General features: G+C 43.6%; 1 long non-coding RNA gene across 2 annotated transcripts; it reads right to left on the minus strand.

Annotated features, from left to right (window-relative positions):
• Positions 1 to 210: 210 nt before the first annotated feature.
• Positions 211 to 3,154, minus strand: LOC123102263 (uncharacterized). Of its 2 annotated transcripts, XR_006448853.1 has the most exons (3): positions 2,282 to 3,028; positions 697 to 2,086; positions 211 to 586 (listed from the first exon to the last, which is right to left on the minus strand). It is a non-coding gene; the product is annotated as an uncharacterized lncRNA (long non-coding RNA). The 2 variants fall into 2 exon arrangements; XR_006448852.1 differs by having other exon boundaries at positions 697 to 3,154.
• Between the last annotated feature and the right edge of the window lie 8,054 nt (positions 3,155 to 11,208).

An 11,208-nucleotide genomic window follows, 5' to 3' on the forward strand; every position in this document is an offset into this window, starting at 1 on the left:
CCAGTGTTCCAAACATTAAATGTAGTCGCTGATTCTTAGCTTTTATTTGATGACGAGTTGCCATCGATATTCAAAGGAAGGGCAAAAGAATCTCTAATGATCAGGAATGTACATTACGTTTACTCTGCGAGATGAATAAATTAGTAAGAAAGGAGCGCCTTTATGTTAGCAAGCATACCAGTAAACATAAAACATAAGAAGGTGTGCACATTATAACAACAAGAAGACTTAGATTAAGTAGCATGACCCAGCGGCATTTACAATGAGTAGAAAGTTTTATAAGGAGATAATGTAGAAAAGGCCGACGGCGATATTTACAACGCATGGAACCTAATCTGTTCGAGGACCTAAATAGAGGAGTTGTCATGACAGTGGCTCGACATAGTTCTTCAGGTGTCAAAGCCTTGCCTTACAAAGGTGCACAAAATAAACCCAGTGCGTGCCCAAAAGTGCGCTGAATTGACGATCTTCAGTCCTGATGGACAGAGAGTTGATGAGATGCAGCAGAGGTTAGAAGCTGTGTTCAGAAACACACCCTTCCAGCGCCGGACTTCGCTTGATAAGCAAGCAGAACACAGAAGATACCCTGCGGAAGAAAAGGAACAGAAGTAATTATTATACCATCACACACTCCCTCCGTAAAGAAATATATGAGTGTGTGCAGAAAATATGGAACCCAAGAAGTGCCGGCCGTACCGTATGTACGTATGTAGCTTAATCCATGGAGGAACTACTGCCTCGCTTTCTTTGGAGCGCCAGCTCCCTTTGCAGGAGTGTTTGCCCTGAGTTTGATTCGAAATTGCAATGGCATTTTTATGAATCGCCATAATTGGAGTGGCATTTATCTAATTAACCCTTGATTCATTAATAATAATAAAAGTCATGTTAATAATGTTGTTCCTGGTGAAAAGAAAACTAAAGCTAGAGTGTTATAGAAACAACAAGAACATAAATATTAGACACGTAGCAAATTCAATTGTATAGCTAATTAGTTTGTATGAACAATTGTATAGGCAATTAGCTGGATGAACAAAGCAAGTGAATTTGCATGGAACAGCAAGAAGTGCGTGTACATGCAAAAGAGAAAAGGAAGAAGAATGCATATTACAATTTGAAGGCAAAAGGCTGTTTTATTGAGCTTATCATTAATTTGAACATAGCAGTCATCGGGGAAAAAGCTTGATTAAATAGCACTGCATACATCAGCGAAGGAAAAACCATTTTTGAGATGTATAGAGAAGGATATTTTTTCTTCTCAAAGGACAAAAGACCCATCAGGTTCTTAAAACCACATGCTACAAAGCAAGTCATTTTGCTTGCAACAGCAAGAATTGCCTGTACATGCAAGAGGAATGAAAGAAGAATGCATATTACACTTTGAAGGTAAAAGGATGTTTTATTCAGGCTCTTATTAATTTGAACATAGCAGTCATGGGAAACAAAGCTTGATTAATTAGCATCGCACACATCAGGTTAGAAGAAACCATTTTTGAGGCGTATAGAGAAGGATGTTTTTGTTTTCAAAGGACAAAAGACCCATTAGATTCTTATACCACAGGCTAATTTTACTGGTTAGACATCTAATCTACAGTGCATTGGTGAGCAACAAAACAATAAACGAGCTTGACAAGGAATCTAGCCTACTGGATACTGAAACCTGACGCTAATTTTCTTGGATAGCTAATGATCCTGCATATAATAGTGATCTATAGAACATCTAACCAACCTGACAGTGAACCTGTATTTAGTAGCTTCTTAAAAGGTATGAGCAAGCAAATAGACAAAAGAACTACTGGAACTTAGAACTGCATCAGGAAGAATTGAGCCAATCAATAATGTAACATCACAACTCTATTTGTTTCTTAACAAGTAGAATTTCCTTGCTGGCAAGAATATGAAACCTAACTCATTTCTTTGGTCATATGAGCTGAAGTAATTGAATGGAACATGCCATGAGTCTTTACCTCTTGGTTTTAGAGGGGTCAGGAAGGAGGCTGTTTGAATTTTCAGTAGCTGTAGCTTCATTCTCCTAGCTAACCTGTTTAATTGAGTGAATTGCAAAAAACCACCACATCTGAGGCTTCATCTGCGGAAAACCACCAGGTCAATAATTTTTAGCAAAAATCACCACGGATTCGGTAAACATTTTGCAAATCGCACTGATCAGGTGATTTGGCTCATTTGATCACTTTCTGACAAGTGAGACCAGATTGTAAGGAGCTAACTTGACATAACATTTACATACACACCCTTAGATCTAAAAAGAAAAAGCAATCAACACCTCTTTTGCACAACTGCCAGAGAGAGGAGAGGAGGCGTCGTTCCCCGGCGAGGCCGACCTCGTCGGCGCAGAGGGCCGCGCAGTGGAGGAGGTCTCTGTGGAGAGCTCCTCGACGGTGCCGGCCGGGTCGGGCCCGTGCGCCGCCGCGCGGTTGGAGCCGGGCGGTTGCTCGACCATGGCCTCGCGCTCATGCACGGCTGTCCACGCCATGCACAGGCAGCGGAGGAGCTCACAGTCGTTGGTCGCTGCTTGCTCCGGTGATGCGTCCGTGCTGCACGCCACCGCGCCGCTGCTGCTGCTTGTGCTCGTGCTGTGCTCCGCTGCTTGCTCTGGTGTTCTACGCTGCCGCCGCTGCTTGCTTCGGGGCTGCGCGCCGCCGGGTGGGGAAAGCGAGAGGAGGGAGGAAGAAGAAAGGGAGGCGTGGGTGCATCGCCGTGCGGCTTGGGGCTGCCGTGCTTGCTACCCAGGAGGAGCGGGGCCGGGATCATAGCAGCTTGGGGCCGGCCCGCGCGGGGCAGGGGTCGGGGTCGTAGCCACTTGGCACCGGTCGGCGCGAGGGGTGGGGCCGCGGTCGTAGCGGCTTGGGGCCGGCCAGCACGGTGGCGGGGTCGCGTGGCGCTGCGGCGAGGTCGCCGGAGTGGCGCGGGGGTTGGGCAGCTCGGGGCCTCTGCCGATCCAGACGGGATCGGGCAGGGGGGAGGAGGGTCTGATTGCTTTTTCATTTTACAATTCAGGGGTGTGTCTGTCAAAACTTTGCCGAGTCAGCTTCTTATAATCTGGTCTCACTTATCAGAAAGTGATAAAATGAGTCAAATCACCTGATCAGTGCTATTTGTAAAATGTTTACTGAACCCGCGGTAATTTTTGCAAAAAATTAGTGACCTGGTGGTTTTCCGCAATCGATGCCTCAAATGTGGTGGTTTTTTGCAATTCTCTCTGTTTAATTTGATGCCATCAAATATTATTATATATGAAGCATGATTTGTATAGAACAGAAATGATATTCGCATATCAAACATAGGCATGTACATTTGGCATGGATGTAGGCTGAACAACATTTCCAGGAGGAACAACGTCTTCGGTCTGGGTAGCCAACTCGGGAGCAGAGCCAGAGAGCTCTGCGTCCTTAGACTTAGAGACCTCAAGAACAAGTTTGCGGCGAGTGCTTTTTGGGCATGGTGATTTGCTGTTTAAAACAGAAGTATCAGTCATAGGCAAAGAAAAAGAACCTTCAAAATGTATATGAAAAAATAAAGGAAGGGCTGATACCTGGGTGTTTCAGGCATAGCAGCCTGTCCTTTTTCCTCTGAATGCAGATATGGGAGTGTTCATCTTCCGAACAAGTAGCACAGGAATTAAACGACTGAAAAGTGATTTGAAAGAGGAAGCCAGTAGCAGTTATACCTCATCGGGAGGTAGCTCGACAAGTGTAGATGATCCTGTAGCGAAAGACGTTGGAATGGGAACCACTCTGCCTGAGCTCCCAGTAGAAGATGACGCACCGCCAAATCCAAAGGATGCCAGTTCAGGCTTAAGGGTTTCATCAATCCTGCCAACTTGGAAGGACAACTGGGTGCTTGCAGGCTGAAAGCTCTTGGTGGAGATAGAAACGACAAGCCTATACTTCTTGGTAACAAGGCGTGAAATTTCAACAGGCAAGCCTACATCAGCACCTCCTATATAAGGCAGATCAAGCGCACTTGTGAAACCAGGATACTTGTGGTAAATCAAAGTCACGAGTGGCTTCCCAACAACACTCTTTTCAGCTCTATCAAAGAACATAAATTCTGCCTCAGCTGCGCCGTCGCTTCCGAAAGTGCACAGACAATATCTAGACATTGCAAGGGAAATGGATTTAAAAGCAATCCAATAGACATGCCAGAATAGAAACTACCGTGGAAAAGGCACTAACGAGGGATCTGCTACAACAGAAGAGCAGCCGTGGTCCGAGCAACGGTACTGCCTTCCAGCCATATAGGCTGTTTTATGGCATTCCCGGCATGATAGAAACCACCAACGGTTGTCAGAGCCCATGCGTGTAATAGTAACCTTGACCATAAATTGCTTTTTCAGCATTTAACGACAAATAGAAGTACAGTGAGAAGGTGCTAAAAAGAGAACAACAAGAATACATAATAAGCAAATAGAGAGGGTACCAGATTATTAAAAGGGTCAAGAGCAAATCAGCTGTTGAACACTCAGTTCGACAGGAGGCTCACGAACAGGTGCTGGAACAATTGCCTGTTCTCCTGGTATGAGAGCAGTGACAGCAGCAAGACTTTCTGGAAGGCTGGATCAAAGATAGTTCATTGTAACAGGAATGAAACATCTGTTTAAACCACGATGAATGGAAAGCACATAGAAAGAGAAAATACCTAGCACGAAAGGCATTCATCTCTGGCAAGTCCTCATTAATGTACCAGCGGCAAGCAGAGCTACCACTTAGTCCTTTAATTCCTATCGAGAGACACACGGAAGTAAAATGTGCATCAAGATGGCAGATCAATCAATGGTTAAGCGAGGTGTAGATCAAACAATGACCTCGGTAGGTTTTTGGCGGTGTCCCCACAAAGATAGCAATGGCAGCTCCTGATTCGCTTGCAATATGGACCTCTTCTGCCTCAAACTCACGAGCTCGAGCACCCCAAAGAACAAGCTTGATCTCATTCCCTCCATAATCCAGCAAGAGCAAGTCAATAGGGCAGAAGGGAAGAGAAATGAAGAACAAATAGAAAAGCAACTCACGCTTGATCTTCGAGAACTATAGTCCTGGTTTCTGAAGGTTCATGCTGGTATTGAGAGTGGACAATATGAAGGAAATATGCCCTAGAGGAAATAATAAAGTTGTTATTTATATTTCCTTATATCATGATAAATGTTTATTATTCATGCTAGAATTGTATTAACCGGAAACTTAGTACATGTGTGAGTACATAGACAAACAGAGTGTCACTAGTCTGCCTCTACTTAACTAGCTCGTTGAATCAATGATGGTTATGTTTCCTAACCATAGACATGAGTTGTCATTTGATTAATGGGATCACATCGTTAGAGAATGATGTGATTGACTCTACCCATCAGTTAGCTTAGCACGATGATCGTTTAGTTTGTTGCTTTTGCTTTCTCCATAACTATACATGTTCCTATGACTATGAGATCATGCAACTCCCGAATACCGGAGGAACACTTTGTGTGCTACCAAACGTCACAACATAACTGGGTGATTATAAAGGTGCTCTACAGGTGTCTCTGATGGTGTTTGTTGAGCTGGCATGGATCGAGATTAGGATTTGTCACTCTGATTGTCGGAGAGGTATCTCTAGGCCCTCTCGGTAATGCACATCACTATAAGCCTTGCAAGCAATGTGACTAATGAGTTAGTTATGGGATGTTGCATTACGGAACGAGTAAAGAGACTTGCCGGTAACAAGATTGAACAAGGTATTGAGATACTGACGATCGAATCTCGGGCAAGTAACATATCGATGATAAAGGGAACAATGTATACCGTTATGCGGTTTGACCGATAAAGATCTTCGTAGAATATGTAGGAACCAATATGAGCATCTAGGTTCCGCTATTGGTTATCGACCAGAGATGAGTCTCAGTCATGTCTACATAGTTCTCGAACCCGTAGGGTCCGCACGCTTAAAGTTCAGTGACGATCAGTATTACGAGTTTATGTGTTTTGATGTACGGAAGGTTGTTCGGAGTCTCGGATTTGATCACGGACATGACGAGGAGTCTCGAAATGGTCAAGACATAAATATCGATATATTGGAAGCCTATATTTGGACATTGGAATGGTTCCGAGTGGTTCAGGCATTTTTTCGGAGTAGCGGGAGGTTACCGGAACCCCCCGGGGAGTATATGGGCCTTACTGGGCCTTAGTGGAATAGAGGACAGGGAAGGGAAAAGAGGGAGGCGCGCCCCCCAAGCCCAATCCGAATTGAGAGGGGGGGGGGGTCGGCCCCCCTTTCCTTTCTCCCTCTCTCCTCCTTCCTTCCTCTCCTACTACTTGGAAGGGCTCCTACTTCTACTAGAAGAAGGGGGAATCCTACTCCTGGAGGGAGTAGGACTCCCCCAGGGCGCGCCATAGAGAGGGCCGACCCTCCCCCTCCTCCACTTTATATACGGGGGAGGGGGCACCCCATGGACACACAAGTTGATCATTGATCTTTTAGCCGTGTGCGGTACCCCCTCCACCATAATCCACCTCGGTTATATCGTGGCGGTGCTTAGGCGAAGCCCTGTTCCGGTAGCATCATCATCACCGTTATCACGCCGTCGTGCTGAAGAAACTCTCCCTCGAAGCTCTACTAGATCGTGAGTTCGCGGGACGTCACCGAGCTGAACGTGTGCAGATCGCGGAGGTGATGTACCTTCGGTGCTAGATCCGTCGATCATGAAGACGTACAACTACATAAAACCGCGTTGTCATAACACTTCCGCTTACGGTCTATGAGGGTACGCAGACGATACTCTCCCATCTCGTTGCTATGCATCACCATGATCTTGTGTGTGCGTAGGAATTTTTTTGAAATTACTGCGTTCCCCAACAGTGGAATCCGAGCTAGGTTTATGCGTAGCTGTTATATGCATGAGTAGAACACAAAGGAGTTGTGGGCGTGGGTATATACATATTGCTTGCCGTCACTAGTTGATTCTTGATTCAGCGACATTGTTGGATGAAGCGGCCCAGACCGACATTACGCGTACGTTTACGCGAGACTGGTTATACTGATGTGCTTCGCACACAGGTGGCTAGTGGGTGTCTGTTTCTCCAGCTTTAGTTGAATCGGATTCAATGAACAGGGTTCTTTCTGAAGATCAAAAAGCAATCACTATACCGCATATTGGTTTTTGATGCGTAGATAAGAATGGTTCTTGCTCAGCCCATAGCAGCCACGTAAAACTTGCAACAACAAAGTAGAGGACGTCTAACTTATTTTTGCAGGGCATGTTGTGATGTGATATGGTCAAGACATGATGCTAAATTTTATTGTATGAGATGATCATGTTTTGTAACACAGTTATCGGCAACTGGTAGGAGCCATATGGTTGTCGCTTTATTGTATGAAATTCAATCGCCATGTAATTGCTTTACTTTGTCACTAAGCGGTAGCGATAGTCATGGAGGCAATAGTTGGCATGACGACAACGATGCTTCGATGGAGATCAAGGTGTCAAGCCGGTGACGATGGTGATCATGACGGTGGTTTGGAGATGGAGATCACAGGCACAAGATGATGATGGCCATATCATATCACTTATATTGATTGCATGTGATGTTTATCCTTTACGCATCTTATTTTGCTTAGTTCGGCACTAGCATTATAAGATGATCTCTCACTAAATTTCAATGTATAAGTGTTCTCCCTGAGTATGCACCGTTGCTACAGTTCGTCGTGCTGAGACACCACGTGATGATAGGGTGCGATAATCTCTATGTTCACATACAACGGGTGCAAACTAGTTTTGTACACACGGAATACTCGAGTTAAACTTGACGAGCCTAGCATATGCAGATATGGCCTCGGAACACTAGAGACCAAAAGGTCGAGCGTGAATCATATAGTAGATATGATCAACATAGTGATGTTCACCATTGAAAACTACTCCATCTCACGTGATGATCGGACATGGTTTAGTTGATATGGATCACGTGATCACTTAGATGATTAGAGAGATGTCTATCTAAGTGGGAGTTCTTAAGTAATTTGATTAATTGAACTTTAATTTATCATGAACTTAGTACCTTATAATGTTTTGCATGTCTATGTTGTTGTAGATAGATGGCCCGTGTTGTTGTTCCGTTGAATCTTAATGCGTTCCTAGAGAAAGCTAAGTTGAAAGATGATGGTAGAAATTACACAGACTGGGTCCATAACTTGATATTATCCTCATTGCTGCACAGAAGAATTACGTCCTGGAAGCACCGCTAGGTGACAAACCCGCTACAGGAGCAACACTAAATGTTATTAACACCTGGGAGATCAAAGTTGATGACTACTCGATAGTTTAGTGTGCCATGCTTTACGGCTTAGAACCGGGACTTCAACGAAGTTTTGGACGTCATGGAGCATATGAGATGTTCCAGGAGTTGAAGTTAATATTTCAAGCAAATGCCCGGATTGAGAGATATGAAGTCTCCAATAAATTCTACAGCTACAAGATGGAGGAGAATAGTTCTGTCAGTGAACATATACTCAGAATTTCTGGGTACCACAACCACTTGACTCAACTGGGAGTTAATGTTCTTGATGATAGTGTCATTGATAGAGTTCCTCAATCACTGCCACCAAGCTACAAGAGCTTCGTGATGAACTATAATATGCAAGAGATGGATAAGACGATTCCCGACCTCTTCGCAATGCTAAAGGCTGCGGAGGTAGAAATCAAGAAGGAGCATCAAGTGTTGATGGTCAACAAGACCACCAGTTTCAAGAAAAAGGGTAAAGAGAAGAAGGAGAACTTCAAGAAAAACAGCAAGCCAGTTGCTGCTCAAGTGAAGAAACCCAAGTCTGGACCTAAGCCTGAGACTGAGTGCTTCTACTGCAAAGGAACTGGTCACTGGAAGCGGAAGTGCCCCAAGTATTTGGTGGAGAAGAAGAATGGCAAAGTGAAAGGTATATTTGATATACATGTTATTGATGTGTACCTTACTAATGCTCGCAGTAGTGCCTGGGTATTTGATACTAGTTCAGTTGCTAACATTTGCAACTTGAAACAGGGGCTATGGATTAAGTGAAGATTGGCTAAGGACAAGATGACGATGCGCGTGGGAAATGGTTCCAAAGTCGACGTGATCGCCGTCGGCACGCTACCTCTACATCTACCTTCGGGATTAGTTTTAGACCTAAATAATTGTTATTTGGTGCCACCATTAAGCATGAACATTATATCTGGATCTTGTTTGATGTGAGACGGTTATTCATTTAAATCAGAGAATAATGGTTGTTCTATTTATATGAGTAATATCTTTTATGGTCATGCACCCCTGATGAGTGGTCTATTTTTACTAAATCTTGATAGTAGTGATACACATGTTCATAGTATTGAAGCCAAAAGATGCAGAGTTGATAATGATAGTGCAACTTATTTGTGGCACTGCCGTTTGGGTCATATTGGTGTAAAGCGCATGAAGAAACTCCATTCTGATGGACTTTTGGAATCACTTGATTATGAATCACTTGGTACTTGCGAACCATGCCTCATGGGCAAGATGACTAAAACTCTATTTTCCGGAACAATGGAGCGAGCAACAGAGTTATTGAAAATCATACATAGTGATGTATGTGGTCCAATGAACATTGAAGCTCGCGACGGATATCGTTATTTTCTCACCTTCACAGATGATTTGAGCAGATATGGGTATATCTACTTGATGAAACATAAGTATGAAACATTTGAAAAGTTCAAAGAATTTTAGAGTGAAGTGGAAAATCATCGTAACAAGAAAATCAAGTTTCTACGATCTGGTCGTGGAGGCGAATATTTGAGTTATGAGTTTGGACTTCATTTGAAACAATGCGGAATAGTTTCGCAACTCACGCCACCTGGAACACCACAGCGTAATGGTGTGTCCGAAAGTCGTAATCATACTTACTAGATATGGTGCGATCTATGATGTCTCTCACTGATTTACCATTATCGTTTTGGGGTTACGCTTTAGAGACACCTGCATTCACTTTAAACAGGGCACCATCTAAATCCGTTGAGACGACACCTTATGAACTGTGGTTTGGCAAGAAACCCAAGTTGTCGTTCCTTAAAGTTTGGGGCTGCGATGCTTATGTGAAAAAGCTTCAACCTGATAAGCTCGAACCCAAGTCGGAGAAATGTGTCTTCATAGGATACCCAAAGGAGACTATTGGGTACACCTTCTATCACAGATCCGAAGGCAAGATATTCGTTGCTAAGAATGGGTCCTTTCTAGAGAAGGAGTTTCTCTCGAAAGAAGTGAGTGGGAGGAAAGTAGAACTTGACGAGGTAATTGTACCTTCTTCCTTATTGGAAAGTAGTTCATCACCGAAATCAGTTCCAGTCTACACCAGTAAGTGAGGAAGCTAATGATGATGATCATGAAACTTCTGATCAAGTTACTACCGAACCTCGTAGGTCAACCAGAGTAAGATCCGCACCAGAGTGGTACGGTAATCCTATTCTGGAAGTCATGTTACTTGACCATGACGAACCTACAAACTATGAGGAAGCAATGATGAGCCCAGATTCCACAAAATGGCTTGAAGCCATGAAATCTGAGATGGGATCCATGTATGAGAACAAATTATGGACTTTGGTTGACTTTCCCGATGATCGGTAGCTACCATAGAGAATAAATGGATTTTCAAGAAGAAGACTGACGCTGATGGTAATGTTACTGTCTACAAAGCTCGACTTGTTGCAAAAGGTTTTCGACAAGTTCAAGGAGTTGACTATGATGAGACCTTCTCACCCGTAGCGATGCTTAAGTCCGTCCGAATCATGTTAGCAATTGCCGCATTTTATGATTATGAAATTTGGCAAATAGATGTCAAAACTGCATTCCTTAATGCATATCTTAAAGAAGAGTTGTATATGATGCAACCAGAAGGTTTTGTCGATCCAAAGGTGCTAACAAAGTGTGCAAGCTCCAGCGATCCATTTATGGACTGGTGCAAGCCTCTCAGAGTTGGAATATACGCTCTGATAGTGTGATCAAAGCATATGGTTTTATACAGACTTTTGGAAAAGTCTGTATTTACAAGAAAGTGAGTGGGAGCTCCGTAGCATTTCTGATATTATATGTAGATGACATATTGTTAATCGGAAATGATACTGAATTTCTGAATAGCATAAAAGGATACTTGAATAATAATTCTTCAATGAAAGACCTCGATGAAGCTGCTTATATATTAGGCATCAAGATCTATAGAGAGAGATCA

This window comes from Triticum aestivum, chromosome 5A (genome assembly GCF_018294505.1).
Source record: "Triticum aestivum cultivar Chinese Spring chromosome 5A, IWGSC CS RefSeq v2.1, whole genome shotgun sequence".
Classification (NCBI taxonomy): domain Eukaryota; kingdom Viridiplantae; phylum Streptophyta; class Magnoliopsida; order Poales; family Poaceae; genus Triticum; species Triticum aestivum.